The 9,152-nt window shown below is 46.3% G+C and overlaps 1 protein-coding gene across 2 annotated transcripts in view; it reads right to left on the reverse strand.

The window, feature by feature from the left end:
• Positions 1-4,666, reverse strand: part of PRR5L (proline rich 5 like) — an 86,656-nt gene extending 81,990 nt beyond the window's left edge. The window contains exon 1 of one of the 2 annotated variants that reach the window (XM_012738740.3): positions 4,575-4,666. The gene's annotated coding sequence lies outside the window, so the exon portion shown is untranslated. Of the gene's footprint in view, positions 1-4,204; positions 4,302-4,574 lie in introns of those variants that run through there. The other variant, XM_012738741.3, reaches the window with a different exon arrangement.
• Positions 4,667-9,152: the final 4,486 nt, after the last annotated feature.

Consider the following 9,152-nt stretch of genomic DNA (forward strand, 5'->3'; position numbering starts at 1 on the left):
TTAATGACGCCTGTGTATAACAGCATCATTTATTATCCTGTTACAGAAATGTAATAGTTTTAAAATGGGGGAGGCAGAGAATGTCCTTTACGCATGAGAAGAATACATAAAAGCCTCAAAAATCCCAGAATACATTACAGCTGGAAATATCAGGGAGTTTAAAAAAAAAAATAAAAGTCAGCTTAAATTTAATAGACCGTTTAAATTCCTAGTTGATGGTAATTAGACAGCAAGCAGCATTTCTTTAAACGCTGCTAGACAGAACTTAATCCAATTTAGGTAATCACTAACCTTTGCTTTTTTTTTCCTCTCCCCTAAATGAAACCCAAGGATTGATCTACAAAGGCCATAAACTGGCAAAGCATAAGAAAAGAATATTTAAAGAGAGAGAGGTTGCGGCCAAGTCCAATTAAAATGGAAGCAAGTCTCACAGGCTCCCTAATTTATATGGAGGATAAGAGGACAGAGCACAACAGAAGGCATTCCGAGGGGGGTGGAGGTACTTACTTCCCTGCCTCTCCCCTCTGGGAGCCTCATCTGGAACGTCAACTGCCATCCCCTCCCAGGTCAATGCTAGTAATGCCCTACACTCTCAATATCTGCAGGGCCACTCTCCTTCTCCCATGGAGCAACCCCTGGTCAGAGCTATCCAGGACTATCCCGTCAGGCACCCTTGTCCACCTGCCTCCTGTCCCCTCATTTTAGAGTTCCTGCATGGCTCTGGCACTGACTTCTGATGCAGAAACTTCCATGAGAACCACTAGGCCCTTGTTGAGAACCTGGGACCCTAGGTTCTTCATGGAAGGCCTTCAAGGGTAGGTATCAAAATGTACTGGAAAGAGTAAGAGGCTTAAGTTAATGGCTGTGTGACCCTGGAAAAGTTCACAAACCCCTCTGTGCCTCTGCTTTCTCATCTTAAAATAGAGAAAATAATATCTACCTTTCTGGGTTGTTGGGAGGCTTGAATACCATTCCCATAGCAGTACCTGGCTCAGAGTACTTGCCCAATAAATAAGTTGGTCCATTTGTTTTAACTGTGTGAGTTTCTAAATAAACCTTGGATCTCTAGGTGATGAAAAAATGTGAATTAACTCAATTTCATCGTTGATGCCCCATCACTACCACGAATCCTCTATGCCTTCCACCCACTTCTTGACTCCAGTGTAAAAATCTTTCCTTGTAAAACAGTACCTTCTGCTTGTCAGGGTACTACTCTCTCTGTTCCCAAATGCCAAATGCCATATCCTGTAGGATAGCCATAAAACATTTTATTCCTGGATTTCAGCAACTGAGATATTAATTTACACTGGCTTGTTAACAAAGGATCATATTTCTACAAGCATGGCTTTTAACACATTTACATTTTTTGTACACAGAGGCAACTCTGAGAACAACCATTTAATGACGAATGCTAGATATTGTAGGGATCTTTCTGAGGGACTTACACTATTTCTCAAACCAATTCTATATTGCTCTAGTTCTGTGAAAAGGACTAGAAGGAAAAAGTCTGCAATTCAAAAAAGATTTCGGTATATTTTACCTCGTACAAGGGCAGTATGGAAGGAATAACCATAGAGAAATAGACACATGCATACCTACAAGTCATTAGGAAAGAGAAATCAGAAAAAAAATTTAAGAAATCCACAAAGTCCTTGCTGAATTCAATTTTCTACAGAAATGGCTCAAAAGTTGAACATATATTAAGTCAATGAGCAAAGTGAAGATGAGGACATTTAGGTCTGTACTATCTGCATGAGATTTTCAGATAGTTTAACAGTTTTCTAAAGACAAGATTAGGACTTTTTTTCAATAATTGACCCATTTTGTGACATTTTGTAACATTAAAAAAAGAAATAAAAAGCCACCAATTTAATCAACCACAAAATGATCCAGTCAACAACTGGGGAATTGAAGAAAAGAGACATCTTCAGCCTACAAACCTGTAGTTAATTAAAAACCTGTAATCCATTCTCAGCTCCATCCCTGTGTGTATGGCCTTAGACATACCAAATTCTCTGAACCTCAGTGGGCTCGTCTATATAATGGGTATATAATAATACCTACACCATTGTTTTGGTGGGATTACGTATTATCACACTCTCCTAGTGCAAAGTTTAAGGTATCCTAAGACTTCAAGAGTTGCTTGCACCTTCCCCCTTTTTAAAATAAGGAAAACATTTTTACAATGTTCAAACACAGAACATTACTGAAACCTCACCCTCTGAAATAAATAAAGGAATGAGGTCCCAGCCCGGAGAAACAAGCTACTCTAAACTAAGCCCCCGAGAAATAAGCCAGTTAGACGTGCTTATTTCTCATACCTTTCTTCTTTTACACATTAATGGTTCCAGCTGTTAGAAGCCTCAGTGAAACACAGAAAGGGCAATGACTGGGGTTGGAAAAATTGAAGACAACTCTGTAGATTGACCAAGCACTGTTTCCTTTATTAGCAAGGCTACATTTCTACAGAAACCGCTCTAAACAGCACTCGTGATCAGATTCTGGGGCTCAATTTCTGCAACCAGAGAAGACCGACCAGCCAGGTTGGACAGAGAGAAGCACTGCACCTCCTCAGTCTTACGGGGAACTTTACCAGGGGCTAAATTTAAAATGTGGCTAAATTAGTTTCTGCAAGCTCCATTTCCCCTCCTCTTCGTGCTGTCAGTGACAGCACCTTCCACCCCAAAGCAATTTACCAGAGCTCAGCACTATGACATTTTGCAGTATGTAGGGCAATGAAATGTCATGACTGCAAACCTACGGTGGTCAGGATCACCCAAGAGAGATCAAAAAGGGCAGTCTTCAAGGCTTCCTCAGCGAGCGTGCCTTGGGGAGGTGGGGGGTGAGGTGTAAGGATGGAGGCAACCCATTGGTCCATCCGTCGGCTCTGGTCCTTGGCATGGGTCACCTGAATTTGCACGTATGGTTCGAGCAACAGGTCCTGAACTCTGCCCAAGCAGGGACGCCGGGAGACTCCAGCCCAGAGCTGCTTCCACGCGGGACTCCGGGCCAGACGTGCAGCTGAGCAGCCGCGCGCGAGCCTTCGGTCATGTGGGGCGCATCGCAGTAATTGAAACCTTGCACACCGCAGGATTGCAGTGGCCTCTATAAATACTCACCGCCTTACTGCTGACAAACAAAACGCGGGCTCCCGGCACCGCGGGGGAAGAGGCGGCGGCGGCCTGTGCTCGAGGGCAGGGGCTGGGTGGAACTTGGGGGAAAACCCTATTGCCACGCAGGGAGGCATCCCAGAGCCCATTCCGGAAGCACGAGCCGCAAGTACGCAGCCGGGTCTGACCCCGGGCGGCCGCTGGCCCCTAGGAAATCCCGCAGGAGGGTGGGGAAGGGGGGGTCTTGGCCCGTGGGGAGGGGGTCGCAGAGCGTCCCCTGCGCGCTGGAGCACGCGCCGTGCGCACAGTGGAGGCGCAGGGCAAAGCTCGCCAAATGGAGGGCGGGCGCCAGAGATGGGGCGGAAAGGGGGATGCCGCGGGCTCAGAGCAAGGGGTCCGCGGGGGCCGGCCCCAGCGCTTCCGTGCAGCCACCCCCGGCCCGCCCCACTCGGCGGTGCAGCCGCGCGCGGGACAGTGACAGCCTCCCCTCCCACGCCCCCCTCTACAAACAGGGGTACGGCGGGGAAACGGCCGTTTGCAGGCGCCGAGTCGCCCGCGCCCGAGGGGCGGCAGCTATTTAGATTTGCCCCTCCGGCAGAGGAAGAACAAGAGAGAAAAACAAGCAAACTTTCTTTTTCAACCTCCTGGCTCAGCCTGGGTGGCACGATCGGCAGCATCCCCCATCCCACCTCACAGCGGTCCCCCAACCACCCTAAATGCCCCCCCCCCGGGAGCTCGGCTTGCTCCCCGCCCCACCATGGTGGTCGCCAGCACTGTCCCCCATGCCCGCCTGCAACGTCCCCCCTTAACCATGCGCGGGTCCGCAGCTGCCTGCCCCCCAAATGTGCCGCTTTTCCCCAGCCCGCCCGCAACCGTCCCGCAGTGCCCCGCCAGATTGTGCCTGGCGATTTCCTGCTTAATCCCGTGCCACTGCCGAGCCCAGGACTCCGGCCCCTCCCGGGGACTTCCCCACTCACCCCCTTGGGGTCCCCGGCGTGAGTCACCCTGAGCTGCGCACAATCGCCACTCGCCTCCGCCCCAGACTCCGCGCGCCCAGGAAAAAGTTTCCGGCCTTCCCAGGGAAGTTTTCTCACCGGAGAGAAAGGAGCGACCTGGATGGTTCTCGCCGCCGCGCTCTGCCGAGCTCCCCCTCCCGCCCTCCTGCCCCAGCTCTGCCCTCGCGCGGCCGGTCCAGCCCCGCTCCTCTCCCGCGCCAGGCGACGAACGCCGCGGCCGCGGAGCGCACGGCCGGGCTGGTGACACGTTTCCCTCCTCTCTCATCCTACGGCCTCCTCCTTCCCCTCCTTCTCCCCCTCCTCCTCCTCCTCCTCCCACTTTTCCTGTCCCAGGCACAACGCTTTAGTTTCTCTCCAACGGCCCCCACCCCACTTCACCCCATCCCATTTCTCACCCCCTGCAACTCTCACCCGTCCGGGAGAGCGGGGAGGGGGCCCCTGCACTTACATCCAGTTCGAGAGTTTCGGGAAATCCAAGCTCTTTAACCTAAGAAAACACGGGGAGGATGCCCCAAGTGAGGGGAGCTCCGCGCTCGTTTCTCTCCTACAAGATGAGATCCGCAGCCCCGCCCCCGCCCCCGCCCCCGCCCCCGCCCCTGCCCCACGGAGGGGAGCTCTGCCAAGCCCAGAGGTGGTTCTGGGGGCTCATTTAAAAGAAATAAGGCCGGACTGCATACAGGACAAGTGCCTGAAACTTTTTTCTTTCTTTCTTTTATTTTTTTCTTCCTTTCTTTCCTTCCTTTTCCTTCTTTCTTTTCTTCCTTTTCCTTCTTCCTTCCTTCCTTCCTTCTTTCCTTCCTTCCTTCCTTCCTTCCTTCCTTCCTTCCTTCCTTCCTTCCTTCCTTCCTTCCTTCCTTCCCTCCCTCCTTCCTTCCTTCCTTCCTTCCTTTTCCTTTCTTTCCTTCTTCTTTTCTCTCTATCTCTTTCTTTCTCTTTCTCTCTCTTTCCTTCCTCCCTCCCTCCTTTCCTTTCTTCTTCTTTCTTTGTCTTTCTTTCCCTTTCCTTCTTTCTTTCAAAAGTCCTCAGGCTGATTCCTGAAGTTGTTTGAAGTGCATTAATGAAAATATAATCCAAGTGAAGTCTCTCGCTTAACTTTGCAAAATTCTTTTAAAAGTCCCCAGTTCTCATTCCAGTGGAAGGTTTAATAAATTGGAGGGCCCTTCAGGGTTTGAAAACCACAGAAAACCAACCAATCCCAAGATTAAAAACAATGTAAAATTATTTTTAAAACTTTTTTTTGCAGGTGTTAAGAATTTGATGCAGCTGTTTGCAGGACTCACTGGCTTGCACAATTTCACCCTATGGTTGAGCAGGAAATACTTTAAAAATGCTGCCTGATCACACATCACACTTAGGCTTTGAAACCACAGTGACATTTGCTGAAGAAAAAAAATGTATGTGTCCTTTTATCTCAAAACGGATCGTAATTCCTTTTCGTTTTGGTCACTGTGACCTTACAAAACATATTGTTAGTGTTGCAGGTTAATGAATCTCTGAGTGTCTCATTGGTCCAGTAATATTAGGTAAAGCTAAAGGGTTTTCAGCCGAAACCCCAGAATGACAGGAGGGCTTTAAATCTCATCCCAAGAATCACTGGGCACCTGGGCACAGGCCTGTGAAAGAAAATCTTAAGGGGTCAAAGAGCAGGGAGGGAACTTAAGAAAGGTATTCAAGGAAGCTGTTCCGGATAGAGCTGGAATCCATTCTACTAAGTGAAGTATCTCAAGAATGGGAAAACAAGCACCACATGTACTCACCAGCCAATTGGTATTAACGGATCAACACCTAAGTGGACATATAGGAGTAATATTTATCGGGTGTCAGGCAGGTAGGAGGGGGGAGGAGGAGATGGGTATATACAAATATAATGAGTGAGATATACAATGTTTGGGGGATGGTCAGGCTTGAAGCTCTGACTCTAGGGGGGCATGGGCAATATATGTAACCTTAACATTTGTATCCCCATAAAATGCTGAAATTAAAAAAAAAAAAAAGGAAGCTTTTCCAAGAGCTTAAGAACTAACGCTTGGAGCCAGAACAGCAAGGTGTATATACCAGCTCCTCCTCTTCCTAGCCTCAAGTTATTAGCCAAGTTATTTAACTCAGCTGGGCCTCAGTTTACTCATATGAAAATGAGGATAAAAGTAGTAGACAGCTCTTAGGGTGGCTGTGAGCATTTAATGGGTTCAGACAGTGAGAGTGTGTAGAATCTTTGCTGGCATTCAGAAGCTAGTAAGGTCTTAGTATTACTGTTATTATCCCTCAAGTCTGAGAAGTGAAAAGGGAGCTAGTTCTGTGTGGCTGCAGGGAGATCAGTTTGGGAACATCCATTTCACATTGCTAATTCTCATCTCCTTTAGTTCTCTTCAGTAAGGCCTATCCTATTCCACCTATTTAAAATTGTAACTTGCCCCTCCCTGCTAATCCCCCTCACTCAACTGTACCTTTTTTTCCCATAGCATCTATCACCTTGTAATGTATTATATGATTTATTTTTTTTAATTTATTGTCTTTCTCTCTCACCGCCTCCTACTTTCAGGCTAGAACATTGGCTGTACAAGGGCACAGATTTGTTTTGTTCACTGATACAGCCCAAGTTCCTGGAACAGTGTCTGGCACATAGTATATGCACCCAGCAAATACCACATAAATGAATCGATGAGTGAATTCATTTAGCATATGCTGTACTGATTGCCTGTGGTGGGCAGGGCATTGTGCAATAAGAAAAAAAGTTAATCACCAGGCCTGTCCAAGGATGAAAGAGGCTTCTGGAAGAAGTGCACTCCCTAGTAAAGGGAAGCATTCATGAAATAGGAATGGTCACCAGCTTGGTGGGGATGCCATAAAAAAGTATTCAAGGACAGGAAGAGAGGTTTGCTGAGGTTAAAGTCTTTTCTAACCCTAAGAGTTTTTAATTTTGTAAGCAGAACTTTCTTAAAATGGAAAGTAGCCAACATTTCTGTATAAATCAGAGCTCCTCTCTAAGGACCATTAATGCCAATACATTATGCTTGTCAACATCCAATGTTTAACCAAAATTCTAAATGTCAATGAAACATTGCCTTTTTAAAATTAAGAAACAGACTATTATTAGGAGAAGCTAGCATAGATCATTCTATTTAAACATTAATTTATGGAGGAAGAAATTCTAGGTCTTTATTAGACATATCAGATACATAGCTTGCCATATCCACAGACTCTGAAATGAAAGTTGGCCCAAGCAAGGGTCCTGCTGAAAGGGTAACCCTTAGGCAGCCCCTTTAGGCCTAAGGGTGGTCACATGACCCACGGGCAGTCCATCCAAAGATTTGCCCAGTGACAAACTCTGGCCCCAAAAGGTACACTAGGCCAATCAATCAGATTCTATTTCAGGAATGTGGATGTACACACACACACACATACAGGTACACACACACACACACACACGCAGCTAATAAGCAGAGCAGAAGCTGAAAGGTCATGACATATCTGAACTCTAGATTCTAGAAGCTTGAAACTGGCTGCCTATTGACCAGTTAGATGTATATTAGATATATGTTGTTTGAACCTCATGGTGTTAACATTTTTTGAATTACATGCCAATATTTAAAAATCAGAAAACATCATGCAAAATGGAGTTTTCAGCTTGACTTGAAAAATCTGAGAGACCTAGATTCTTGCTGCAGGCCTACATGGCCCCAATTGGCTAGCTCTGCAGTACTTTTTTTCCCTTTTAGGGAGAACATGCAGTTTCCAGTTTGCCACAATACCAGCCACTCCCTGCTTCTCTTGTTCCCAGCCTGATCACCCATTTTCCTGCCACTCCTGATGCAGCTAGCAAGGGATGTGGGCACGTAGTTAGGATGGGCCAAAGCTATGAACAGGCAGAAATTATGCAACAGAGTGGCATGGGTTCAAACCATTTTTCCCCTGGCAAGAGAATCCATTTTTCAAACAAAACCTTGCCCGGAACCATACAATTGGAGCACTACCGAGGTAAAGGAAGCTGTAGACAAAGAAGCAAGTGGACATCAAGACAGTGAGAAGCAGAGGCCCTCCTAGGGCTGCTTGGGATCAATACCACCTTCCAGTTCCTGCTTTTGTGGAGGCCTGTTTTTCTACTTTTGCTTTGTTCCCATGACAGTGCTTACTCATTTCTACCCCCAAAAAGAGCCTGATCAAACTAAGTTCAGGAAGGGTTAAGTGAGTTGTCCAAAGTTATACATAGGCAAGAAAGGACAGGGCAGGGATCCCTGATACCAATTCAGTGTCCTTGTACATTATATTCATTCTTGCTCTGATTAACTGATTGCATCTCCAAATAATAATGAAAATCAGTTTACAGAATCATAGCATTTAATGCCTCAAGGGTCTGATATACAATAGGTGCAAAACAAACATCTGCCAAATTTAGGTGTTCAAGGTCTTACCCTCCAATTCAGACCTTCTATGATACCTGGATATCTCGTACCATGTCATAAAAGTATTCCAATGAAGAAAAGCATATATCCACCCATAAGTTTTCTCATTTTTAAAGATGAAAAAAAGCAGGCCCTGAAAAATCCAAGATCTTTTGTTAACTTATGGAGCTTGTGAGGAGCAGCCCAGGTAATCTCCCAGGCACGTGTGGCCTTAGAACACACAGTTTTGCAGATTCTCAGGGCTCAGGTAATAAAGCCAGTTCATGTGGTTACTCATGATAAATACCAATCTAGATATGGAACTTGCATAAGCGCTCAATACACATCCACAGCACCGCACCGTCCCTAATAAACGGACCATTTGAGAAATATGCTCAGCATCTGATCTCACACCAGGCTGTAAAATCAGTGACCTTTGGTGCAGCAGGAAGACTTAGCACACAAGTGAAAAAAGCTTGCCCTCCTCTGCCTTCCTTTTAACTTCCACAATAGAAAAAATTGAGAACCTTGGAGTTTGTTTTTTGGAAGAATTTTAGATGACATAAACAAAAAACTTATTTTAGTTCCTTTCATCCTTTTCTTCATAGCAACGGGGTATTTCTGGTATGTTGGTTTGTACTGTCTTT

Source organism: Microcebus murinus, chromosome 4 (genome assembly GCF_040939455.1).
Source record: "Microcebus murinus isolate Inina chromosome 4, M.murinus_Inina_mat1.0, whole genome shotgun sequence".
Taxonomy (NCBI): Eukaryota; Metazoa; Chordata; class Mammalia; order Primates; family Cheirogaleidae; genus Microcebus; species Microcebus murinus.